Genomic DNA, 24,851 nt, shown 5'->3' on the forward strand with positions numbered 1-24,851 from the left:
ACCCTTCTGTACCCCCTCATAATCATTTTGAAGAAAATGGCCCCCCAGATAGTTCTTTTGCAGAGGACACTGGACGAAAAGTAGTTGCCCCAGTGACTGTTCAAGCAGTGCCTCGAGCGACAGCTCTTAGTTGTATTCAGACAAGAATTCAGCAAACTAGACAAGAGGGTGATTTAGAGGCTTGGCAGTTCCTTGTTAGACTACATCCCCTGGATCAAGAGGGAAATATTACAGCTACATTTGAGACTTTTCCTTTTAAATTACTCAAAGAATTAAAATAAGCAATAAGTGAGTATGGACCAGATTCTCCTTTTGTAATGGGACTGTTAAAGAATGTTACTGTTTCCAGTTGAATGATTCTTACTGACTGGGACACTCTTACTTGAGCTTGTCTAACTCCTGCTCAGTTCTTACGATTTAAAACTTGGTGGGCAGATGAACCTTCCATTCAGGCTGCTCTCAATGCCCAGGTCCAACCTCAAATTAATATAACTGCAGACCAACTTTTAGGGGTTGGTGGCTGGGCTGGTTTAGATGCACAACTGCTCATGCAGGATGATGCCATAGAACAACTTAGAGCAGGGTGCATTAGAGCTTGGGAAAAAATTACTTCAAGTGAGGTACAATACCATTCCTTTAGTGCTATAAACCAGCGACCCAGAGAACCATACGTTGATTTTATAGCTTGGTTACAGGAGTCTCTTAAAAAGATATTGCAGATTCAGCTGTTGAGGATATAGTGTTGCATTTATTATCTTTCAACAATGCTAATCCTGATTGCCAGACTGCTCTGCGACCTATCAGAGGGAAAGCATATTTAGTTGATTATATCAAGACCTGTGATGGTATCAGAGGTAATCTGCAAAAAGCTACCTTGTTGGCACAGGCAATGGCAGGACTGAGAGTGGATAAAGGAAATACTCTATTTCCTGGAGCTTGTTTTAACTGTGGGAAGCCTGGTCATACTAAAAAAGATTGTGGAAAAAATCAGCAAGTCAGGCTGTCAGATAGGGGAAAAAAGAAGACTTTTGAGCTTGAAATATGTCCAAAATGTGAAAAAGGAAAAAACACTGGGCTAGTCAGTGTCACTCTAGGGTTGATAAAGATGGGAACCCGATTTTGGGAAACACCATGAGGAACCTAGGAGGTTCCACCTCCTAGGTTCACACCATTCTCCTGCCTCAGCCTCCCAAGGAGCTGGGACTACAGGTGCCCGCCACCACGACTGGCTAATTTTTTGTATTTTTAGTAGAGACGGGGTTTCACCGTGTTAGCCAGGATGGTCTCGATCTCCTGACCTCATGATCCACCTGCCTTGGCCTCCCAAAGTGCTGGGATTATAGGCGTGAGTCACCGGGCCTGGCCTATTTCTAAATACAATAACTATATATAGTAAATACAGTATAAAACATTGATATTTAACATAAAATTGGGAATAACTTGTGCTATTATTCAGGTAAAAGTTGAGCAAACTGGAAGGAAATGCTAATAACATTGTGCCTACAGTTGATGAAACATACAAGACAAATATCTTAGTAAATTATATAATTTATATATAACATATACATTCGAGCATGTTATTTTATTTTATTTACCTATTTATTTATTTATTTATTTATTTGAGACAGAGTCTCACCCTGTTGCCCAGGTTGGTGTGCAGTGGCATGATCTTGGCTCACTGCAACCTCCACCGCCCGGGTTCAAGCAATTCTCCTGCCTCAGCCTCCTGAGTAGCTAGGATTACAGTTGCATGACACCGAGCCTGGCTAACTTTTTTTGTATTTTTAGTAGAGTTGGGGTTTCACTATGTTGGCCAGGCTGGTCTCAAACTCCTGACCTTGTGATCCATCTGCCTCTGCCTCCCAAAGTGCTGGGATTACAGGTGTGAGCCATTGTGTCAGGCCTCAAGCATGTTATTGTAGAACTTCTGAAACTAATATTACAGGGAAATTACAGACATATGACAATTCAGAAAGTGTAAACACAGTCGTGGTAATCTGCATGTTAAAGAAGACAGAATCATAAAATAATAAGTGAGAAATAAGGTTCTAATTGGGAATTCAGCATATGTTGAGCAATGTTCTAATTTTCCTATGGGAAAATTTTTTGTAAGGAATCAATAACACGAGTACATACAATAAACTGCCCTACAGTAGAGTCTGTTGGTATATAGAGTTTCAATTTTTAAGATTAGGTCCTGATAAGAAAAATAAAATTCCTGCATTAAATAATTAGACTTTTCTTATATTTAACATGATACTTTTTGCACATAATGTTTTTCAGTCAAATTTTTTGTAGAATTATATTTTAGGCCGGGCACGGTGGCTCAAGCCTGTAATCCCAGCACTTTGGGAGGCCGAGATGGGCGGATCATGAGGTCAGGAGATTGAGACCATCCTGGCTAACACGGTGAAACCCCGTCTCTACTAAAAAATACAAAAAACTAGCTGGGCGCGGTGGCGGGCGCCTGTAGTCCCAGCTACTTGGGAGGCTGAGGCAGGAGAATGGCGTGAACCCGGGAGGCGGAGCTTGCAGTGAGCTGAGATCCGGCCACTGCACTCCAGCCTGGGCGGCAGAGCGAGACTCCGTCTCAAAAAAAAAAAAAAAAAAAAAAAAGAATTATATTTTAAACCTTCATAGGACTTGAAATTATAAAGCAGAAAAAGTGTAATCTGTTTCTGGTGTTCCTGGAATTTCTTTTTTTATTATATAATCCCATTTATATGAAATATCCAGAATATGCAAGTCCATAGAGACAGAGAGTAGACTCATGAGTGCAAGGGGATGAGGAGGAAAGAATAGAGAGTGACGGCTAAAGGGTATAGGATTTCCCTTTATCATCACTGCTTCCCCCACAGTGGTGACAGTTAGTAAGCTAAAAACCAATGGATTGTAAATTTTACTTATGTTTGTTTTTAGAGTCTAAGTTCTTGCTCTGTTGCCCAGGCTGATCTTGAACTCCTGCCTCAAGAGATTCTCCAACTCAGCCTCCCCAGTTGCTGGGATTACAGGAATAAGTCACCATACCCGCTTCTGAGTATACACTTAAATAAAGTCAATTTTATTGTATGATATCTATATCTCAGCTAAAAAAAAAAAAAAAAAAAAAAAGAACAGGGAGATCTGTACTGAGATGATATAATCTCCAAATATGTTAAGTGAAAAAATGAAAGGTACAGAATAGTGTGCACAAGATACTACTATATACTTAAAAAAATGTGCACACATACATACATACTGTCCAGGCATAAAAACTCTGAAAAGACATATGGGAAACCAGTAACATTATTTCCTAAAGAGAAGGAACCTGGGGTGCCTGGGGATGTGGTGGTATGGAAGTGAGACTTAAATTTTCAACATGCTCTTTTGTACCTTTTGAGTTTTGTATGGAGCACAACACTTCCCTCATTTTGTATTTTAAAGAAAGAAAATAGGAATACTCTGATGCGTCCTGCCCTGTGGCATCTTGTCGTGTCCCTGCATGGTGCCCTGCTCTGTGCCCACAGCCCTGAGTATTCCCCAGATTGTTCAAGAATGCCAGGTGGGTCATCAGGGCATAACCCCGACTTGGTGTGCGTGTGGGAGGAGCTGCGGCCCGGGTTGGGGGCCCCGTCTTTCTCGTTTAAAATTAAAGGGAGCCCTTGTTAAAACGTTAACCAGTTTATTTTAGCAAACAGTAATTGGTGAAATGGAAAGCACCCAGCCATGATTTGTCGTCCACCAGAGCAGCATGAAGGAAAGGCTTTTACAAGGTTCATGAGAAAGCAACCCAAGGTAAAGGATTGGTTACAGTTGGTGAAACCCCGTCTCTACTAAAAATACAAAATTAGCTGAGCGTGGTGATGCAAGGCTGTAATACCAGCTACTCGGGAGGCTAAGGCAGGAGAATTGCTTCAACTCGGAAGGAGGAGATTGCAGTGAGCCGAGATCGTGCCATTGCACTACAGCCTGGGCAACAAGAGTGAAACTCCGTCTCAATAAATAAATAAATGAATAAAATAAAATAAAAATTGGGCTAAAATACAGGAACTAAATTCTTTCCAACAGCTCCTACAGCTTTACCAAGTCCACGTTAAAAAAATTACATGTATGGATTTATTTCCTGACCCTTAATTCTATTCCGTGAATGTGTATGTATTGATCTTGTGTCCTACAATTTTGCAGATTTTGATTGTTGGTCTTAACAGTGTTGTTATTACTTAGGATTTTAATTATATATCTATATAATTATAACATCTCTAGGTAGAAATAAGCTTATTACTTTTCCAATTGTAGTGTTTCTTTTCTTGTATTGCTCAATTATTCTGGCCTGAAAGTTTTTAGTCTTTCACCATTGCATGTAATGGCATTTTTGAGTTTTTTATATGTACCTTTTATTATGTTGAGGAAGTTTTAGTCTATATATAGTTTATTAAGTGCTCTTATAATAAAAGTGTTTGGGATTATGTCAAATTTTTTCTCTATTAATCGAGATGACCATGTTGTTTTCTAAAATTCATTCTACTGAGTTGGTATATTGCACTGACTAACTGCAATTTTTAGAGTGAGAAATATTGGAGTTACAACTTTTAATGTTTAAAACAATTCATCAGTGAAACCATCTGGTTCTGGGCTTTTCTTGTTAGTATGTTTTCAATAACTTATGCAGTCTTTTGTTAGTTACAGGTTGTATTAGACTTATTCAGAGAAATAGAAGCAATAGAATAAATGTCTATATCTATGTCTATATCTGCGTGTGTGGAGAGACAGAGATATATATATGTTAATATATGGGACAGAGCCCTTTAGAGTTACCATGGCAGTGTCTGCACAGGGGGCCTTTCTCAGCCATCTCTGGGCTGGTTTGGGGAACCTTCTCTTCTTCCACTTACCTCATTTCAATGCTGGCCCTTGTTGGCAGCCGCAAACATCTGCCCCTCACCAGAGGAAACAGATTGTTACCCCATTAACACCTTTTTGCCAGTCTCCTGTGTGGAGCTCTGCAAAGACAGTAACTGACAGCCAGATTTGTAAGCCTCAGAGCTATTCCTGGCCATCACTGCTGCTCCTTATGCCCCAAGCAGCTTTCTGCTCCCCAGATGAGGCATAGAATTATGTCTACACAGACCTTCAGCCTTGGAAGGCACCAGATAACAACCCCAGGGCTCAGAACAATCACTGGGGTAGATGGGTACCAAAGTAGCACTTGCCTCCCTACTTTGCCTGTGTAAACATAATTAAGCCACCAGTATTCTAACATCCTGATGATCTGCTTCTGCTTTGAATGGGCCAGCCAGCCTCATATGACATTCCCCTACACATAAAATTTGACATTAAATATTTATCCTTTTTTATGGCTTATTTTACATAGCATGACTTCAAGGTTCATCCATGTCGTAGCATGTATCAGCATTGCTTTTTTTTGTTGTTGTTGAGATGGAGTCTGTCTTTGTCTTCCAGGCTGGAGTGCACAGCAATGCAATCCTGACTCATTGCTGCCTCAACCTCCCCAGGCTTAAGTGATCCTTCTGACTCAGATGGTCCTACCCTGTGGCTGGGACTACAGGCACACACAATCAGTCCCAGCAAATTTTTGTACTTTTTGTAGATATGGGATTTTCCTATGTTGCTCAGGCTGGCCTCAAACTCCCAGGCTCAAGAGATCCTCTAATCTTTGCCTCCCAAAGCTCTGAGATTATAAGCATGAGCCACCATGCCCAACCACACTGCATTCATTTTAAGGCTAAATAATATTTTGTTGTGTGTATATACCACATTTTCTTTATCTATTTATCCTTTAGAAGATATCTGGATTTCTTTTTACGTTTTGTACTATAAGTGATGTTGCTATAAAAATTGGTGTGTGAAAGTATCAGTGCATATGTGAACGAAATTTTTACACCCGAACACATTTCTGCATGCAGTTTTTTTTTTTTTTTTTTTTTTTGAGATGAAATCTTGCTCTTGTCCCCCAGGCTGGAATGCAGTGGATTGATCTCAGCTCACTGCAACATCTGCCTCCTGGGTTCAAACGATTCTCCTGCCTCAGCCTCCCAAGTAGCTGGGATTACAGGTGCGTACCACCACACCCAGCTATTCTTTTGTGTTTTAAGTAGAGATGAGGTTTCACCATGTTGGCTAGGCTGGTCTCGAATTCCTGATCTTGGGTGATCCACTCACCTCCGCCTCCCAAAGTGCTGGGATTACAGGTGTGAGCCACCATGCCCAGCGAGCTGTTCTTAGATTGAATAACAGAAGTCAGGCACGGTGGCTCACACCTGTAATTCCAAAACTTTGGGAGACTGAAGGGGGCAGATCACTTAAGCTCAGGAGTTAGAGACCACCCTGGGCAACATGGTAAAACCCTGCCTCTACTAAAAACTCAAAAATTAGCTGGGCGTGGTGGTGCATGTTTGTAGTCTCAACCATTCGGGAGACTGAGGGATGAGAATTGCATAAGCCCCAGAGGCAGAGGTTGCAGCTTAAGTCCTTGCATTTGATTATTTTGAACACACCTGTAAGTGGAACACATGGAACTGTACCTATTGCTGGAACATATGGTAATTCTATGGAGAACTTTCTGATGAACTGCCAAACTATTTGTCACAGTTGATAAACCATTTTATATTCTCACCAGACATGCACCAGGGTTCCAGTTTCTCCACATCCTAGGCAGTACTTGTTCCTTTTCATTTTTGTTATTTTGTTTTTTATATATCCATCATAATAGCTGTAACATGATATCTCGTTCTGGTTTTGATTTGCATGTCCCTAATGACTGGTGATACTGAGCATTTTTCTGTAGACTTATTGACCCAATATAGATTCATGTCCTCTGCTCTTTTATAAATGTTGTAGTTGTTTTGTTTTATTGTTAAGTTTTAGGAGTTCTTTATGTCTTCTGCTTACTATATTATGCCTTATGTACCTAGTCAGATACATGATTTGCAAATCTTTTCTCCTACTCACTGGTTGTCTCTTCACTCTGTTGTTTATGCTTTTTGTGCCAAATTTTAGTAGAGAAGGGTTTTTTTGGATCAAAAAACACGAACAACAGTGTGTTTTCATATCAAAAGAACAGAAAAGTTTCACATTTTAATCAAGTCCAATTTATCTCTTTAATATTTTGTGGCCTATGCTTTTGGTGTCACAGTCAAGAGACTATCACCAAATTTAATGTTATAAAATATTTGCTTATGCTTTTTCCTAAGAACTTTTAAGGTTTAACTTTTGAAAACTTTTATAGTAGGTTTGGGGGTATAAGGGAAGGTCTGTTACATAGGTAAACACATGTCACAGGGGTTTGCTGTACAGATGATTTCATCACTCAGGTATTAAGCCCAGTCCCCAATAGCAATGTTTTCTACTTCACTCCATCCTCCCATCTTCTAATTTCAAATGGACCCCAATGTCTGTTGTTTTTCTCTTTGAGTTTCTAAGTTCTTATCATTTAGCTCCCACTTACAACTGAGAACACATGGTATTTGATTTTCTGTTCCTGTGTTAGTTTGCTAAGAATAATAGCCTCCAGCTTCATTCATGATGCCACAAAAATCATAATCTCTTTTGTTATTGCTGCTAGTATTCCATAATGTATATATGGCACATTTTCTTTATCTAATCTGTTACTGATAGTATTTAGGTTGAGACCATGTCTTTGCTATTGTGAATAGGGCTGCAGTGAGCATTTGCATGCATGTTTCTTTATGGTAGAATAATTCATATTTCTCTGGGAATATACACAGTAATGGAATTGAGAGAAGATCTATTGAATGGTAGTTCTGCGTTTAGCTCTTTGAGGAATTGCCCAACTGCTTTTGACAGCAATTGAACCAATTTACACTTCCACCAACAGTGTTTAAGTTCCCTTTTCTCTACAACCTCACCAGTATTTATAGTTTGACTCTTTACAGCCATTCTGACTAGTGTGAGATGGTATCTCATTGTTATTTCTTTTTCTTTTTTCAGACGGAGTCTCACTCTGTCACCATGTTGGAGTGCAGTGGCACCATCTTGGCTCATTGCAACCTTCGCCTCCTGGGTTCAAATGATTCTCTAGCCTCAGCCTCCCCAGTAGCTGGAATTACAGGTGTGCACCACCACACCCAGACACTTTTTGTATTTTTAGTAGAGACGGAGTTTCACCATGTTGGCCAGGATGGTCTTGATCTCTTGACCTCGTGATCTACCTGCCTTGGTTTCCCAATGTGCTAGGATTACAAGCCTGAGCCACCACACCCAGCCATCTCATTGTGGTTTTAATTTTCATTTCTCCAATGATCAGTGATGCTGAGATTTTTTTCATACATTTGTTGGCCATAGGTATGTCTTCTTTTGAAAAGTGTCTGTTCATGTCCTTTGCCCGCATTTTAATGAGGTTGTTTCTTTCTTTGTAAATTTAAGTTCCTTATAGATGCTGGATAGTAGATCTTTTTCAGATGCATAGTTTGCAAATGTTTTCTTCAACTCACTAGGTTCTCTATTTACTCTGTTGATAGTTCTCTTTTTTTCTGCTATGCAAAAGCTCTTTTGCTTAATTAGATCCTGCTTGTCAGTATTTGCTTTTCTTGCTATTGATTTTTGTCATGAAATCTTTGCCCATTCCTATATCCAGGATTGTATTGCCTGGATTGTCCTCTAGGGTTTTTATACTTTTAGGTTTTATATTTAAGCCTTCAATCAATGTTGAGTTTATTTATTTATTTGTATATGGTGTAAAGAAGGGATCCAATTTCAATCTTCCACATATGGCTAACTAGTTGTCCCAACATCATTTATTGAATAAAGAATCTTTTCCTTATTGCTCCTTTTGTCAGCTTTGTTGACGATCACATGGTCACAGATGTGCAGCCGTATTTATTTCTGGGCTGTCTATTCTATTCAATTTGTCTATGTGCCTGTTTTTATCAGTATCATGCTGTTTTTCTTACTGTAGCCTTGTAGTATAGTTTGAAGTCAGGTAACATGATACCTCAAGCTTTGTTCTTTTGACTTGTCTATTTGTGCTCTTTTTTGGTTTTATGTGAATTTTAAAATAGTTTTGTCTAGCTCTGTAAAGAATTTCATTGGTAGTTTAATAGGAATAGTGTTGAATCTGTAAATTGCTTTGTGCAGTATAGCCATTTTAGTCATATTGGATCCTCCTATCCATGAGCATGGGATGTTTTTCCATTTGCTTGTGTCGTCTCTGATTTCTTTGAGCAGTATTTTTTGTTTGTTTGTTTGTTTTGTTTTTGAGATGGAGTCTCACTCTGTTGCCCGGGCTGGAGTGCAGTGGTACAATCTCAGTTCACTGCAAGCTCTGCTTCCCGGGTTCATGGCGTTCTCCTGCCTCAGCCTCCCGAGTAGCTGGGACTACAGGTGCTTGCCACCATGCCAGGCTAATTTTTTTTTTTTTTTGAGAGGGAGTCTCACTGTGTCACCCAGGCTGGAGTGCAATGGCACAATCTCGTCTCACTGCAACATCCACCTCCCAGGATTAAGCCATTCTCCTGCCTCAGCCTCCTGAAGAGCAGGGATTACAGGTGCCTGCCACCACGTGCAGCTAATATTTTGTATTTTTAGTAGAGATGAGGTTTCACTATGTTGGCCAGGCTGATCTTGAACTCCTGACCTCGTGATCCATCCTCCTCGGACTCCCAAAGTGCTGGGATTACAGGCTTGAGCCACCACGCCCAGCCTGAGCATTGTTTTGTAATTTTCATTGTACAGCTCTTTTGCCTCCCTGCTTAGTTGTATTCCCAGATATTTTACTATTTTGTGGCAATTGTGAATGGGATGGTCTTTCTGATTTGGCTGTCAGTGTTGCTATCTTTGGTGTAGAGAAATGGTAGTAATTTTTGCACATTGATTTTGTATCTTGAAACTTTGTTGAAGTTGTTTATTGACTGAAGAAACTTTGGAGTTGAAACTACAGGGTTTTCTAGATATAGAATTATGTTATCTGCAAACAGAGATAGTTTGACTTTCTCTCTTCCTATTTGGATGCTCTTTACTTTTTGTTTTGCCTGTTTGCTCTGGTCAAGACTTCCAATACTATGTTGAATAGAAATGATCAGAGGGGATTCTTGCCTTGAGCTGGTTTTCAAAGGGAATGCTCCCAGCTTTTGCCCATTCAGCAGAATGTTGTCTTTGGGCTTGTTATAGATGGCTCTTATTATATTATGCGTCTATTGAGATAATCATGTGTTTTTGTTTTTAGTCCTGTTTATGTGATAAATTACATTAATTGATTTGCATATGCTAAACAAAACTTGCATCCTAAGGAGGCAGCCTACTTGATCATGATGGACTATATTTTTTATTTGCTGCTGGATCTGGATCGCAAATATTTTGGTGAGAACTTTTGTATAGATGTTCATCAAGAACGTTGGCTTGAAGTTTTCTATATTTGTTGTGTCTCTTCCAGGTTTTTGTGTCAAGATAATGCTGGCCTCATAGAATGAGTTGGGGAGGATGCTCTCCTCCTCAATTTTTTGGGATAGTTTCTGTAGGAATTGTATTAGCTCTTCTTTGTACATATGGTAGACTTTGACTATAAATTCATAAGGTCCAGGGCTCTTTTTGATTAGCAAGTTATGTATTACTGATTCAATTTCAGAGCTTGTTATTGGTCTGTTTAGAAAATCAAAGTCTTCCTGGCTCAGTCTTGTGAGGGCATGTGTGCCTAGGAACGTATCTATCTCTTCTAAGATTTCTAGTTTGTGTGTCTAAAGGTGTTCATGGTAGTACTGACCCCACATAAATAAAAACAACCATGAGAAACCACTAAAGTTTTAACACTTATTTTTATGTCTTGAATCTATTTTTATTTAATTTTTTTACATGGATTGTGATAAAGATTTAATCTTACTGGTTTAAATGTGGACTTGTTTTCTCAGCATCATTTGTTGAACAAAATGTCCTTTCCTTTACATAATGGTTTAGGCATGCTTGTCAAAAGATGATCAGTAATTTATGCAAGGGATTTTTTTGGGGGTTTATTTATTTTATTTATTTTGTCTATATCTTTGTTCTTATGCCAATATCAAACTGTTTTAATTATAGTAGCTTTGTATGTTCTGAAATTTAGAATTGTGAGCCATCTAACTTTGTTCTTTTTTTCAACATTTTTTTGAATGTTCAGAGTACCTTCAAATTTCATACGAATTTCAGAATGGGCTATTCTGGTTTTGCAGAAGAAATGTTAGAAAAAATAAAAAATTGGAATTACAGTGTGTCTGTGCACTATTTTGGTGTATTGTCATCTTAAATTTATTAAGTTTTTCAGTCCATAAACATGGAAATCCTTGCCACTTATTTAAGTCTTTTTAAGACATGGCAAGTTGCTATCTCCAAAACAAAAACTAAACAACAAAAACCCCTTGATTCTAGATTTTGACTTCACCAATTACTTGCTGGTTTAACTTTGTGCAGGTTACTGAACTCTCCCATCTGTAGTTTCCTCAACTGAAGCACAGGGGTAAGCCATGCTTCAAAGTGTAGCTCAGCCAGGCACAGTGGCTCATGTGTGTAATCCCAGCACTTTGGGAGGCCAAGGTGACTGGGGTCACTTGAGGTCAGGAGTTCAAGACAAGCCTGGCTAACATGGTGAAACTGCGTCTCTACTAAAAAACAAAAATTAGCAGGGTGTGGTGGTTCAAGCCTGTAGTCCCAGCTACTTGGGAGGCTGAAGCAGGATAATTGCTGGAACCTGAGAGGCAGAGGTTGCAGTGAGCCAAGATTGCACCACTGCACTCCTGTCTGAGTGACAGAGTAAGACTCCATCTCAAAAAACAACAAAACCTCCCCCCCAAAAAACAAAAGTGACGTTCAATGAGCGAATAATGCATGTACTATATGTGCTTAGTAGCAACAAAGATGATGATGGTACTAATAATAGTTAATATTTGCAAAGCTCTTACTAAATGCCAGGAACTGTTCTAAGCACTTTACATGTATTATGTTTTATTTAGTTGTCACAACCGATAAGGTAAGTTTAATTATTATCTTTGGATGTGGCCTGCAGAACATTTATTTATTTATTTATTTATTTATTTACTTGAGGCAGGGTCTTGCTCTGTTGCCCAGGCTGGAGTGATGTGGCATGCTCACAGCTCATCACAACCTCAATCTCCTGGGATCATGTGAGCCTTCTGCTTCAGCCTCCTGCCTCAGCCTCCTCAGTAGCTGGGACTATAGGTGTGTGCCACCAGGTTCAGCTAATTTTTAAATTTTTTGTAGACATAGGGTCTTGCTATTTTTCTTAGATTGGTCTCAAACTCCTGAGATCAAGTGATCCTCCCACCTTGTCCTCTCAAAGTACTGTGATTGCAAATGTGAGCCAAAATGTCTCAACTTATTAGAGCTTGAGACCATGCCCTAAACCACTGTTTTCCTGAGAATAATGTGTCAAAATCAGTCCTGTAAATCAGCAATTCAAGATCACTTCAATAAGGTTTGAGACACTTCCCATTTCTGGGTGGAGCTCCCCTCCCTGTTCCATCAGTTTACATGGCTTACAGGGGCACCACCGTTCAAGAACAGACACACTGCTAGGGCCACATGCTGTTCCAAGAGAACCAAGACAGCCTTCCCCAAATCCTTCTAGATCTGCCATTAGGCTCAGTCAGCCAATAGCCACTGACTGCTCTAGTATGAGAGAGGCAGCTTCTACCTGACCACACCAAGAGAAAGCATTCAGGGTTTGCTGGATGATTTCATGAGGGGAAAACATTGGGGTGGAAGAATGTTCCCTACATGCTTGTTTTGCAACTTCCCAGCAGGTCAGGCACACTCCAGTGACAATGGCGTGATTAGAGAGCCCAGACTGATGGCAGACCCAGGGCCTCCTGCTCTCCTTCAAAAGTTGCAAGGCTCCCAGAGTCATGGCTCACAGGAAGCCCAAAAGAGCACCAGGGACATGTGGGAGACATCCCAACATAGTGAAAAGGATGGGTAATTGAACATAGCTAGGTTACATTAATCACCCAGGGTCGGGGAACAGAACCAGGAAAGGAGAGAGGGGAGAAATCAGTCCAGCCTTTCTGGTCAGTTGGCGCAGGAGCAGTGGCACAAAATGGCTTTATATATGGGGGATTTAGCCCACATAATCTCTATCAGGGCAACCCCTCCTTGCAAATTGCCCCAAATAAACATACAGCCTAAAACAAAAGCCAGCCCCAGCCTCCCCTATAATGAGACTATTGCCCTGCACTCTTCCTTTATAGAAATGCTGGTAACACCATGGCTGCTCAGTCACCTATGGTTTAGGGAGAACATAGAGGCTTGCATTTGCACTGCTGGATTCAGAAGCAGGGAGTTCTGAAGCCCAGGGACAGTCTCCTAGATCTAACTATCTGCAGGGATTAACTGATCATTATCACCTCTGGGATGTGTGTTCTGCAGACCCTGCTTTGTATTTGTTCCTTGCATCTAGCCCTGCCCAGAGGCTTGATTTCAGCAACTATACATTTGGAGGGTACTGTCCATCTTGGAAAAGATTCTGGAAGGGAGACCTGAAAGTCAGGAGGAAACATGTTTCCCAGGAACCAAATACAAATATACTCAAATACAAATCATGCCTGACCACTCCCTAGGCTTTTCTGAGTGGGTTACAAAACTACAGGCTCAGGGAGCTTCAGGAGATGTGTACCATTGGGCTTCAATGAACAGAATCTGTAGGGAATTGCCACATGGCCTCTGACCTTATGCATGATCTAGGTGAAAATACGTATTTTTCTCAGAATATAACAGCATGAAGCTAGGAGGCAGATAGGCTTGGAATGGCAGAACCAGGAATCCAAAAGATAGTGTAAAATAAGGGTAAAGTGCAGAATAAAAGGTGAAATTTATGAATAGCAGGAACAGATTTGGTCTTGCACTTTTGTCAATAACAAAATAAACAAAACCAACCAAAGGACACTGCCCAGGTTTAGATTTTTGTCACTGTTACCCTCGGCACAAAACACAATCTTGTGAGGCCCCACTTCCTCACTTGTAAAACTGGGAAAATAGTAGCCCCTACACTATGAAGTTATTATGAGAATTAAATCAGTTAATGTAGGCAAAGTGCTGGTGGTGGTGGTGATAACGATGGTGGTGATGATGGTGGTGATAGTGATGGTGGTGATGGTGATGAATGATGGTGATGGTGCTGATGATTATGGTGATGGTGATGGTTGGTGGTGCTGATGATAGTAGTTATGTTGATGGTGATGGTATGATGATAGTGGTGGTGATAGTGATGGTAATGATGGTGGTGATGATAGTGATGGTGATGATAGTGATGGTGATGATGATGGTGGTGATAGCGATAGTGATGATTGTAATGATAATGGTAGTGATAGTGATGGTGATGGTGGTGATGATGGTGATGTGATGATGGTGATGGAGATGATGGTGATGGTGATGATGATGGTGGTCATAGTGATAGTGATGGATGATGATGGTGATGGTGATAGATAACACATGGTGCTAATCATAGTGCTTCCCACTAGGCAGTCTCATTCCAGAGCCTACATTCTTAACCATCTTGCTATATTAACTCTCATAAGTGTTAAGTATAATTATTATGATTATTACTGACTAGGAAGAAATGTAGCTGATCCACAGCACGTGTAAAAATGACTTTAAGGATGACGGCTGACAGCAAGCTCAACACAAGTCACATAAAGGCTCTCTGTAATGAGGTGGTGACAGTATCACAAGAGGAGAAGCCTAAAGACACACAAAGCAGGATAAGAAGAAAATGACTAGGGCTGGATTTGGAGGCTCACGCCTGTAATCCCAGTACTTTGGGAGGCTGAGGCAGGTGGATCACCTGAAGTCAGAAGTTCGAGACCAGCCTGGTCAACATGGCAAATCCCTGTCTCTACCAAAAATACAAAAATTAGCTGGGCGTAGTGGTGGGCACCTGTAATCCCAGCTACTCGGGAGGCTGAGGCAGGGCAATTGCTTGAACCCAGGAGGCAGAAGTTTCAGTGAGTGGAGATATTGCCATTGCACTCCAGCCTGCTGAGGCAGGTGGATCGCCTGAAGTCAGAAGTTCGAGACCAGCCTGGTCAACATGGCAAATCCCTGTCTCTACCAAAAATACAAAAATTAGCTGGGCGTAGTGGTGGGCACCTGTAATCCCAGCTACTCGGGAGGCTGAGGCAGGGGAATTGCTTGAACCCAGGAGGCAGAAGTTTCAGTGAGTGGAGATATTGCCATTGCACTCCAGCCTCGGTGACAAGAGTGAAACTCCTTCTCAGAAAAAAAAAGAAAAAAAAAAGAAAAGAAAAAAGAAAGAAATGACCAGAATGACCAAATCATAGCTTAAGAAGAATATCTAAGACCAGGTATGGTAGCTCATTCCTCTCATCTCAGTACTTTGGGAGCCTGAGGCAGGATGATCACTTAAGCCCAGGAGTTTGAGACCAGCCTGGGCAACAAGGTGAGATCCTGTCTCTAAAAAAAATTAAAAGATAATAGCCAGAGGACCTGGCATGTTTTGCCTGAAGAAAATACTTGGGGGACATGCCAGCCACTTTCTAAGGCCTTAAGCCTGCTACATAGGATCCAAGGCCCAGAAGTGGGTGAGGTTAAGGTGGGCCCTAGGTAGCCAGTTCTCAGCTCAATACAGGAAGGTCTTTCTGACATGTTGACCCAAGATGAACAGTAAGCATCCTGTCCCAGAAGTATCTGAGTGCTGGCAGAATCCAGAAGTCTGAGGGTCAAACACTGGATAGGGGAGCAACTATTTTATAGGCTCTAGGTAGCTCCTCCAAGTGTGGAACTAGGACCATCTGATGACCACATGCGTCACTGGGGGCTTGTTAGACACATAGATCAAGAGGCTCCACCCTAGCCACTGAGTCTGAATCTGCATTTTCAAAAGTTGCACAGGTGATTTCTGTGCACATGAATGCTGACAAGTACTGATGTGGAGATCATCTGAGGAAGACCCAGGTTCAAGTGGGCTGCTGCTCTGAAAAGCAAGAGTGGGGAGGAATGCTGGGGCAAGGAAGAGCAGGTGGTGCTAGAGCCTGGTCTCCATGGGGATGGCCCAACTGTGCTTCCAGCCCAGCTGCCCCAATTATATCTTTTTTTTTAATCTAGTAGGGCTGAGAAGAGTCAAATTTGCATAAGGATGCCTGAGGTAAAGGGGATCGTGGGCACAGGTACTCATCTGACACCTCATTAAGCCATCTTGGTAAATCTTCTCTAGAATGTCTGTTGTTATTTTAGGAAACAACATAAAGAGAATGGTATTTAAAAGTAACATCCTGGGTGGGAATTTCTACTTCCTTCCAGTGGGTGGCAAGTTAAGCATCTTGGGAATTTTTGGGTAAGGGAACATTTCTATACATTTTCACATCACCCAACATCAAAGTTTGTCTACGCTGCAGGTTTTCTTTCCCTTTCCTCTGCTGGTTCTTTGGGTTTGCAGATTTACTCTAGTGTTGGTTTTTAGTCTTCTGTTTTTTTTTTCTTTCCCTTTCCGCTGAGCATTTTCTGATTTTACTTTGATTTACAACAGGCGAGGGTATTGCTTCTGGATGTTCCATGACATCCAAAGCATAAAATGCTACACCAAGTTGCAAGTAACTTTCAGGTGAAAAGGCAATTTTGTGTTTCATGGTTAGGCCCATGAAAGGCATCTTCATGGAGGGGTATTTTTCATCTTAGATCTTCACTGGGATGGCATCCAGGGATTTGCAATCCAGTAGAAATTTCACTTTTCAGTTATCCACTGTCTGTTTGCAGCCTCCTAGCCTTTCTGCTCTCCTGCACAGGCTCAAGAGCAATCTTGCTAGACCTGCTCCTAAGTCAGCTCCTCTCCTGCAAAACAAAACAAAACAAAAACCTGTTATTTGACTCCACTTCCCTGCCTGACAGAGGAGCTTTCTCTTTGTCACAGCTTGTTGACAGCTCTTTCAATGCCAATCCTTCCTCTTAACTCACTGAGGTAGCTTTTAGGATGCTGGGACAGATTCCATGGCCCTGTGCTAAAGCAAACGAATTTGAATCTCTCAGGTGGGGCCCAGGGTTCTTTTTCATTTACTTTTATTATTATTTTAGAGACAGGGTCTTGCTGTGTCACACAGGCTGGAGTGCAGTGGCGTGATCATAGCTCACTGCAGCCCCTAGCTCTCTGGGCTCAAGAGATCTTCATGCCTTAGTCTCCTGAGGAGCTGGTATGACAGGGGCAAGCCACCATGTCCAGACATTTTATTTTATTTTATTTTTGATACAGAATCTCACTGTATTGCCCATGCTGGAGTGCAATGACACGATCTCGGCTCACTGCAACCTCTGCCTCCCATATAAAAGCGATTCTCCTCCCTTAGCTTACTGAGCAGCTGGGAGGCGTGTGCTACTACACCTGGCTACTTTTTGTATTTTTAATAGAAATGGGGTTTCACCATTTTGGCCAGTCTTGTCTCAAATTCCTGACCTCAAGTGATCCACCCGCCTCGGTCTCCCAAAGTGATGGGAATATAGGCATGAGCCACTGCATCTGCCGGTAATTTTTTGTTCTATATATATTTTTTTTGTAGAAATGGGGTCTTTCTGTGTCCTGGAGTCCTGGCATCAAGTGATCCTTCCAACTCAGCTTCCCAAAGGACTGGGATTCTAGGCGTGAGGTGCTGGGTCTGGCAGGGTTCTGTATTCAAGAAACCTGTGTAGTTAGGAACCAGTTATTGGCCTATATTCCTGAATCTTTGCTCACTTTTTGTCACTTTTCAAATGGTTAAAGTCTGGCTTCAGCCTCGATCACTCTGTTAAATACTTAAACATGGCAGAAAATGGAAAAAAAAAAAAAAAAAGAAAAGAAAGAAACGTGGCAGGGAGAAGTGTTCTTGGGTTCCCCAGGGACGAAAGTGCCTTCCCATCAGCCCCAGCTCTGGGCCGCGGGTAACCTGCAGTCCCTGGTTTGAACGCAGGGTGCCTTTCAGGACCATTAGAGGTACCACTGAGAGGGCTGAAGTCTCCTGAGGGGATAGTAAGGTTGGAGTGAGGGGTGGTGGGGCACATGTGGCAGAAAAACAAAAAACGCGCTGCTAAGAAACATTCCTGGGTCTCCACGGATGAAAGTGCCTTCCCATGAGGCCCTGCGCTGGTACTTGGAGACCCTGGCATCCCTGGTTCAAACCCAGGGTGCGTCGTGGGAAAGGTAGGGGTACCATAAATCAGAGAGAAGGCCCCTGATTGGAAGATAAGGTTTGAGGGAGGGATGGTGAGGCGCCTGTTGGAGAAAAAAATAAAAAAAACTCGTTGCTGAGAAGCGGGACATGGGTCGCCACGGACCAAAATGCCTTCCCATCAGCCCCTGTGCTGAGCCATGTCTACGCTGCAGTCCCTGGTTTGAATGTAGGGTGCATCTCAGGAACACGAGGCATACCCCAAAGCGAGCAGAAATCCCCTGAGGGGAAGGTAAATAGTGAGGGAGGTGAGGTGGTGCACCTGTGGCAGAAAGAAATAATCGCGATGCAAAGAAGCTATCCTAGGTCCCCAGCGGACAAAAGTACCTTCCCATCAGCCCTGGCACTGGGCCCTGGGAACACTGGAGTCCCTGGTTCGAATGCACGCTGTGTTTCGGACCCGATAGTGGTACCTGAAAGTGGGACGAAGGCCCATGAGGGGAAGGTAAGGTTTGATGGTGGGGAGGTTGGTTTCCTGTGGAATAAAAAAAAGCACCACCGAGAAGCGTTCCTTGTCCCTGACAGAAGAAAGTGCCTTCCCGTCAGCACCTGCAATGGGCCCTGGGGACCTTGGCCTTCCCGGTTCGAACCCAGGGTGCGTCTCGGGCCGACTTGGGGTACCCCAAAGCAGGCAGAAAGCACCTGAGGGGATGGTAACTTTTGAGGGAGGGGAGACGAGGCACTGGTGGCACCAAATAAGGAAAAAAAAAAAACGCACCACTGAGAAGCGTTCCTGGATCCCACATGGAAAACAGTGCCTCCTCTTGAGGCCCTGCGCTAGGCCCCAGGGACACTGGCATCCCTGGTTGGAAACCAGGGTGCATCTCGGGCCCACTAGTGGTACACTAAAGTGGACAAAAGACACCTGAGGGGAAGGTAAGATTTGAGGGAGGGGACGTGTGGCACCTGTGTCGGGGAAAAAACCAAAATCACACTGGCGAAAATCTTTCCTGGGTCCTCCAGGGAGGAAACTGCCTTCCCGTCAGGCCCTGCACTGGATCCGAGGGACCTGGCATCCCTGGTTCCAGACCAGGGTGCGTCTTGGGCCTGGTAGTGGTATGACATAGAGGGCATAAGGTCCCTGAGGGGAAAGTAAGGTTTGAGGGAGGGGAGTTGGGGCACCTGTGGCAGAAAAGATAAAAATGCACTACGGGGAAGTGTTCCTGGGTCATCCCCGGAAGAATGTGCCTTCCTATCCGCCCCTGCGATGCTACATGGAGACCCTTATGTCCCTGGTTCTGACCCTGGGTATTTCTCGTGCCCACTAGGGGTACCACAAACCTGACAGAAGCCTCCTGAGTGGAAGGTAAGGTGAAGGACGAAGAGGCAACCGAGGGAGAGAAATAAAAATGCGCCACCAAGAAGCGGGGCCTATGTCCCATTAATGAAAGTGTCTTACAATCAACCCCTGCCCTGTGCCCCGGGGACTCTGGCATCCCTAGTTCGAATATAGGGTGTGTCTTGGGTTCGCTAGGGGTATCCCAAAGTGGGCAAAAGTTCTCTGAGGGAAAGGTAAACTGTGAGGAGGAGGAAGCGGGGCATCTGTGAAAAAAAAAAAAAAAAAAAGAAACTCGTGCCACTGAGAAGCATTCCTGGTTCCACCATGGAGGAAAGTGCCTTCCCATCAGTCCATGAGCTAGGCCCCGGGGACCCTGAAGTGTATGGTTCGAAACTAGGGTGTATCTCAGGCCCACTAGGGATACTCCAAAACGGACAGAAAGACCCTGACGGGAAGGTGAGGTTTGAAGGAGGGCATATGGGGCTCCTGTGGCACAAAATGAAAAAAAAAAAAAAAAACGCGCCAGTGAGAAGCGTTCCTGGGCTCCCCAGGGACGAAAGGGCCTTCCCATCAACCCCATCATGGGGCCGCGGGTACCCTGGGGTCCCTTGTTCAAACCCAGGGTGCCTTTCGGGCACGTTACGGGTATCACAAAGAGGGCTGGAAGCTTCTGAGGGGATAGTAAGAGTGAGGGGAGGTGGCGCACATGTGGCAGAAAAAAAAAAAAAAAAAAAGGTGCCACCAAGAAGCGTTCCTGGGTCTCCGCAGATGAAAGTGCCTTCCCATGAGCCCCTGCGTTGGTACGTGGAGACCCTGAGGTCACTGGATAGAAACAAGGGTGTCTCAGGCCGGCAAGGGTAATACAAAGTGGGCAGATGGCCCCTGAGTGGCAAGTAAGGATTGAGGGAATGGAGGTGAAGCAACTGTGGGAGAAGAAAAAACAAACGTACCACTTTGGTACTCCAAAGCTTACAGAAGACCCCTGAGGGGAAGGTAAGGCTTAAGGGAAGGGATGTGAGGCAACTGTGGTAGAAAAAAAAAAAAAAACACGCCGCTGAGAAGCGGGGCCTGTGTCCCCCCATGTACGAAAGTTCATTCAAATCAGCCCCTGCCCAGAGACCCGGGGACCATGGCGTCCCTGGTTGAAATTCAGGGGGCATCTTGGGCTCACGGGGGGTACCCCAAAGTGGGCAGAAGTCCCCTGTGGGGAAGGTAAACTGTGAGGGTGGTGAGGTGGGGCACCTAAGGCAGATTAAAAAAAAAAAACCGCTCCACTAAGAAGCGCTCCTGGGTCCACCACCAACGAAAGTGCCTTCCCATCAGTCCCTGCACTGGGTCTTGGGGACCCTGGTGTCGCTGTTTTGAATGCCTGGGGGCATCTCGGGCCCACCACGGGTACCCCAAAGTGGGCAGAAGGCCACTGAGGCGAAGGTGAATAGTGAGGGAGGGGTGGTGGTGCACCTGTGGAAAAATAAGCAACATCACGCCTCCAAGAATCTTTCCTGGGTACTCCACGGACGAAAGTGCCTTCCCATCAGCTCCTGAGCCGGGTCACTGGGAAAATAGGTCCCTAGGTTGAACCCAGGGTGCGGTTCCAGCCCTCTAGAGGTACCCGAAAGCGGGTAGAAGGCCTCTGAGGGGAAGGTAAGGTAAGGTTTGAGGGCAAGGAGGTGGGTTACTTGTGGCATAAAAAAAGAAATAAAATTACGCACTACTGATAAGTGTTCCTTGTTCTCCACGGAAGAATGTGCCTTCCCGTCAGTGCCTGTGCTGGGTCCCGTGGACCACGGCCTCCCTGGATCAAAACCAGATTGCGTCTTGGGCCCACTATGGGTCCACTATATACATATATACCCGTTAGTGGGTAAATATATATATACCCATTGGCGGGTGTTTATAAACAAATACCCAGTAGTGGGTAAATATATATACCCATTGGCGTGTGTACATACATACCCAGTAATGGGTAAATATATTTGCCTATAGGCGGATGTATATACATATATGCCAGGTAGTGGGGTAAATATATATACATAAATACGCGGTAGTGGTCGGGTGTGTATACATAAATACCCAGTAGTGGTCGGGTGTATATACATAAATACCCAGTAGTGGGTAAATACATATATACCCGGGTTCGGGTGTATATACGTATATTCCCAGTAGTGGGTAAATATATATACCCAGGTTTGGGTGTATATACATGTGTATATACATATATACCTGGTAGTGGGTAAATATATGCGGGGGGTGGGTTTATATACATACATACCCGGTAGTGAGTAAACATATATACCCGGGATGCAGTGTATAGACATATAGACCACTATATGTATGGTTGGGTATATATGAATACATACCCAATAGTTGTTAACAGAAAAAAAAGAAAGAAAATTGCACCACTGAGTAGCGTTCCTGGGTCCACCACAGACAAAAGAGCCTTCCCATCAGTCTGTGTGCTGGGCCCCAGAGACCCAGACGTCAATGGATCGAAAATAGGGTGCATCTCGGGCAGACTAGGGGTACTCCAAAACGGACGGAAAGGCCCTGAGGGGAAGGTGAGGTTTGAAGGAGGGCATGTGGGTCTCCTGTGGCAGAAAAAGAAAACAAAAAGTGCCAGCGAGAAGTGTTCTTGGGCTATCCAGGGATGAAAGTGCCTTTCCGACAGGACCAGTGCTGTTCCGCGGGCACCCTGTGGTCCCTGGTTCGAATGCAGGGTGCCTTTCGGCACGTTAGGGGTACCACAGAGAGGGCCAGAGGCTCCTGAGGGGATAGTAAGGTTGAAGTGAGGGGAGGTAGGGCACATGTGGCAGGAAAAAAAAAAAAAAAAAAAAAAAAAACCACACCGCCAAGAAGCATTTCTGGGTCTCCACAGACGAAAGTGCCTTCCCATGAGCCCCTGCGCTGGTACCTGGAGACCCTGGCGTCCCTGATTTGAATCCAGGGTGTGTCTCGGGCAAGGTAGGGTACTACAAACCCGAGAGAAGGTCCCTGATTGGAAGATAAGGTTTGCAGGAGGGATGGTGAGGCACCTGTTGGAGACAAAAAAAAAAAAAAAAAAAAATACGAGCAGCCAACAAGCTGGGCATTTCTCGCCATGGACAAAAATGCCTTCTCATCAGCCCCTGCACTGGGCCACAGGGACGCTATGGTCTCTGATTCCAATGTAGGGTACATATCGGGAATGCAATGGGTACCCCAATGGCAGCAGAAGTCTCCTGAGAGGAAGGTAAATAGTGAAGGAGGTGAGGTGGTGCACCTGTGGCAAAAAAAAAAAAAAAAAAAATCAAGACCCCGAGCAGCTATTCTGGGTCCCCCACAGACAAAAGTTCTTTCCCACCAGCCCCTGTGCTGGGCCGCGGGAACACTGGAGTTCCTGATTCTAACGCAGGCAGCCTTTCAGACCTGCTCATGGTACCCGAAAGCGGAAAGAAGGCACCTGAGGGGAAGGTAAGTTTTGAGGGCGGGGAGGTGGGTTTCCTGTGGAATAAAAAAAAATAAAGCGTCGCTGAGAAGCGTTCTTTGTCCCCCATGGAAGAAAGTGCCTTCCCATCGGTGACTATGGTGGGCCCTGGGGACTGTGTCCTTCCTGGTTCGAATCCAGGGTATGTCTTGGGATAACTGGGGTACCCCAAAGCAAGCAGAAAGCACCTGAGGGGATGGTAACTATCGAGGGAGGGGAGCCGGGGCACTAGTGGCATCAAATAAGAAAAAAACAATGCACCGCTGAGAAACCTTCCTGTGTCCCACACGGAAAACAGTGCCTTTCCATAAGGCCCTGCGCTAGGCCGCAGGGACCCTGGTGTCCCTGGTTCAAACCCAGGGTGCGTCTCAGGCCCACCAGTGGTAGCCCAAAGCAGACAGAAGACCCCTGAGGAGAAGATAAGGTCTGAGGGAGGGGATGTGGGGCACCTGTGGCAGAAAAGATAAAAAGTGCACTACCAAGAAGCATTCCTGGGCCATCCCCAGACGAATGTGCCTTCCCATCAGCCCTTGCGCTGCTACCCAGAGACCATTATGTCCCTGGTTCGGACCCTCTGTGTTTCCCATGCCCACTAGGGGTACCAGAGACCTGGCAGAAGGCCCTTGAGTGGAAGGTAAAGTGTGAGGGCAGGGAGATGAGGCAACTGAGGTACAGAAAATAAAACACGTCACTGAGAAGCGGGGCCTGCGTCCCCCACGTAGGAAAGTGCCTTACAATCAGTGTCTGCGCTGTGTGCCGGGGACTCTGGCATCCTTGTTGGAATACAGGGTGCCCCTCTGGTTTGCTAGGGGTACCCCAAAGTGGCAAAAGGTCCCTGTGAGAAAGCTAAACTGTGAGGGAGGGGAGGTGGGGCCCATCTGGCAGGAAAAAAAAAAGAAAATCTCGTGACCGAGCAGTGTTCCTGGGTCCACCACGGATGAAAGTGTCTTCCCATCAGTCTGTGCACTGGACCCTGGGGACCCTGGGGTCCAGGATTCAAACCCAGGGTGCGTTTCGGGCCTGCAAGTGGTACCCAAAAGCGGAAAGAAGGCCCCTGAGGGGAAGGTAAGGTTTGAGAGCAGTGAGGTGGGTTACCTGTGGAATAAAAAATGAAAAAAGCGCCGCCGAGAAATGTTCCCTTGTCCCCCACGAAATAAAGTGGCTTCCCGTCAGTGCCTGCGGTGGGCCCTGGGGACCGTGGCCTTCCCAGTTCGAACTCAGGGTGCGTTTCAGGCCGACTTGGGCACCCCAAAGCAGGTAAAAGGCACCTGAGGGGATGGTAACTTTTGAGGGAGGTGAGCCGGGGCACTGGTGGCACTAAATAAGAAAAAAAAAGAAAAATAACGCACCGCTGAGAAGTGTTCCTGGGTTCCACATGGAAAACAGTGCCTTCCCAGAAGGCCCTGTGCTAGGCCCCAGGGACCCTGGCATAAACTCTGAGGGAGAGGAGGTGGGGTACCTTTGGAAGAAAAAAAAAAAAAAAAAGAAAATCGTACCACTGAGAAGCATTGCTGGGTCCACCACAGATGAAAGTGCCTTCCCATCCATCCGTACACTGGGCCCCAGAGACCCTGTGGTCCATGGTTCGAACCCAGTGTGTGTTTCGAGCCTGCAAGTGGTACCCAAAATCGGGAAGAAGGCCTGTGAGGGGAAGGTAAGATTTGAGGGTGGGGAGGTGGGTTACCTGTGGTATTACAAAAAACAAAAAACATAATAAAACGGGCCAGCGAGAAGCATTCCTTGTCCCTCACCATAGAAAGTGCCTTCACAACAACCCCGGTGCTGGGCCCCAGTGACCGTGGTCTTCCCGGTTGAAAACCAGGGTGAGTCTTTGGTTCACTGGAGGTACCCGAAAGCAGGCAGAAGGCACCTGACGAGAAGGTAATGTTGGAGAATTGGGAGCTGTGGCACTTGTGGCAGAAAATATTAAAAGCAACGCACCCCTGAAAAGCGTTCCTGGGTC

The sequence above is a fragment of the Macaca fascicularis genome, chromosome 10, assembly GCF_037993035.2.
Source record: "Macaca fascicularis isolate 582-1 chromosome 10, T2T-MFA8v1.1".
NCBI lineage: Eukaryota > Metazoa > Chordata > Mammalia > Primates > Cercopithecidae > Macaca > Macaca fascicularis.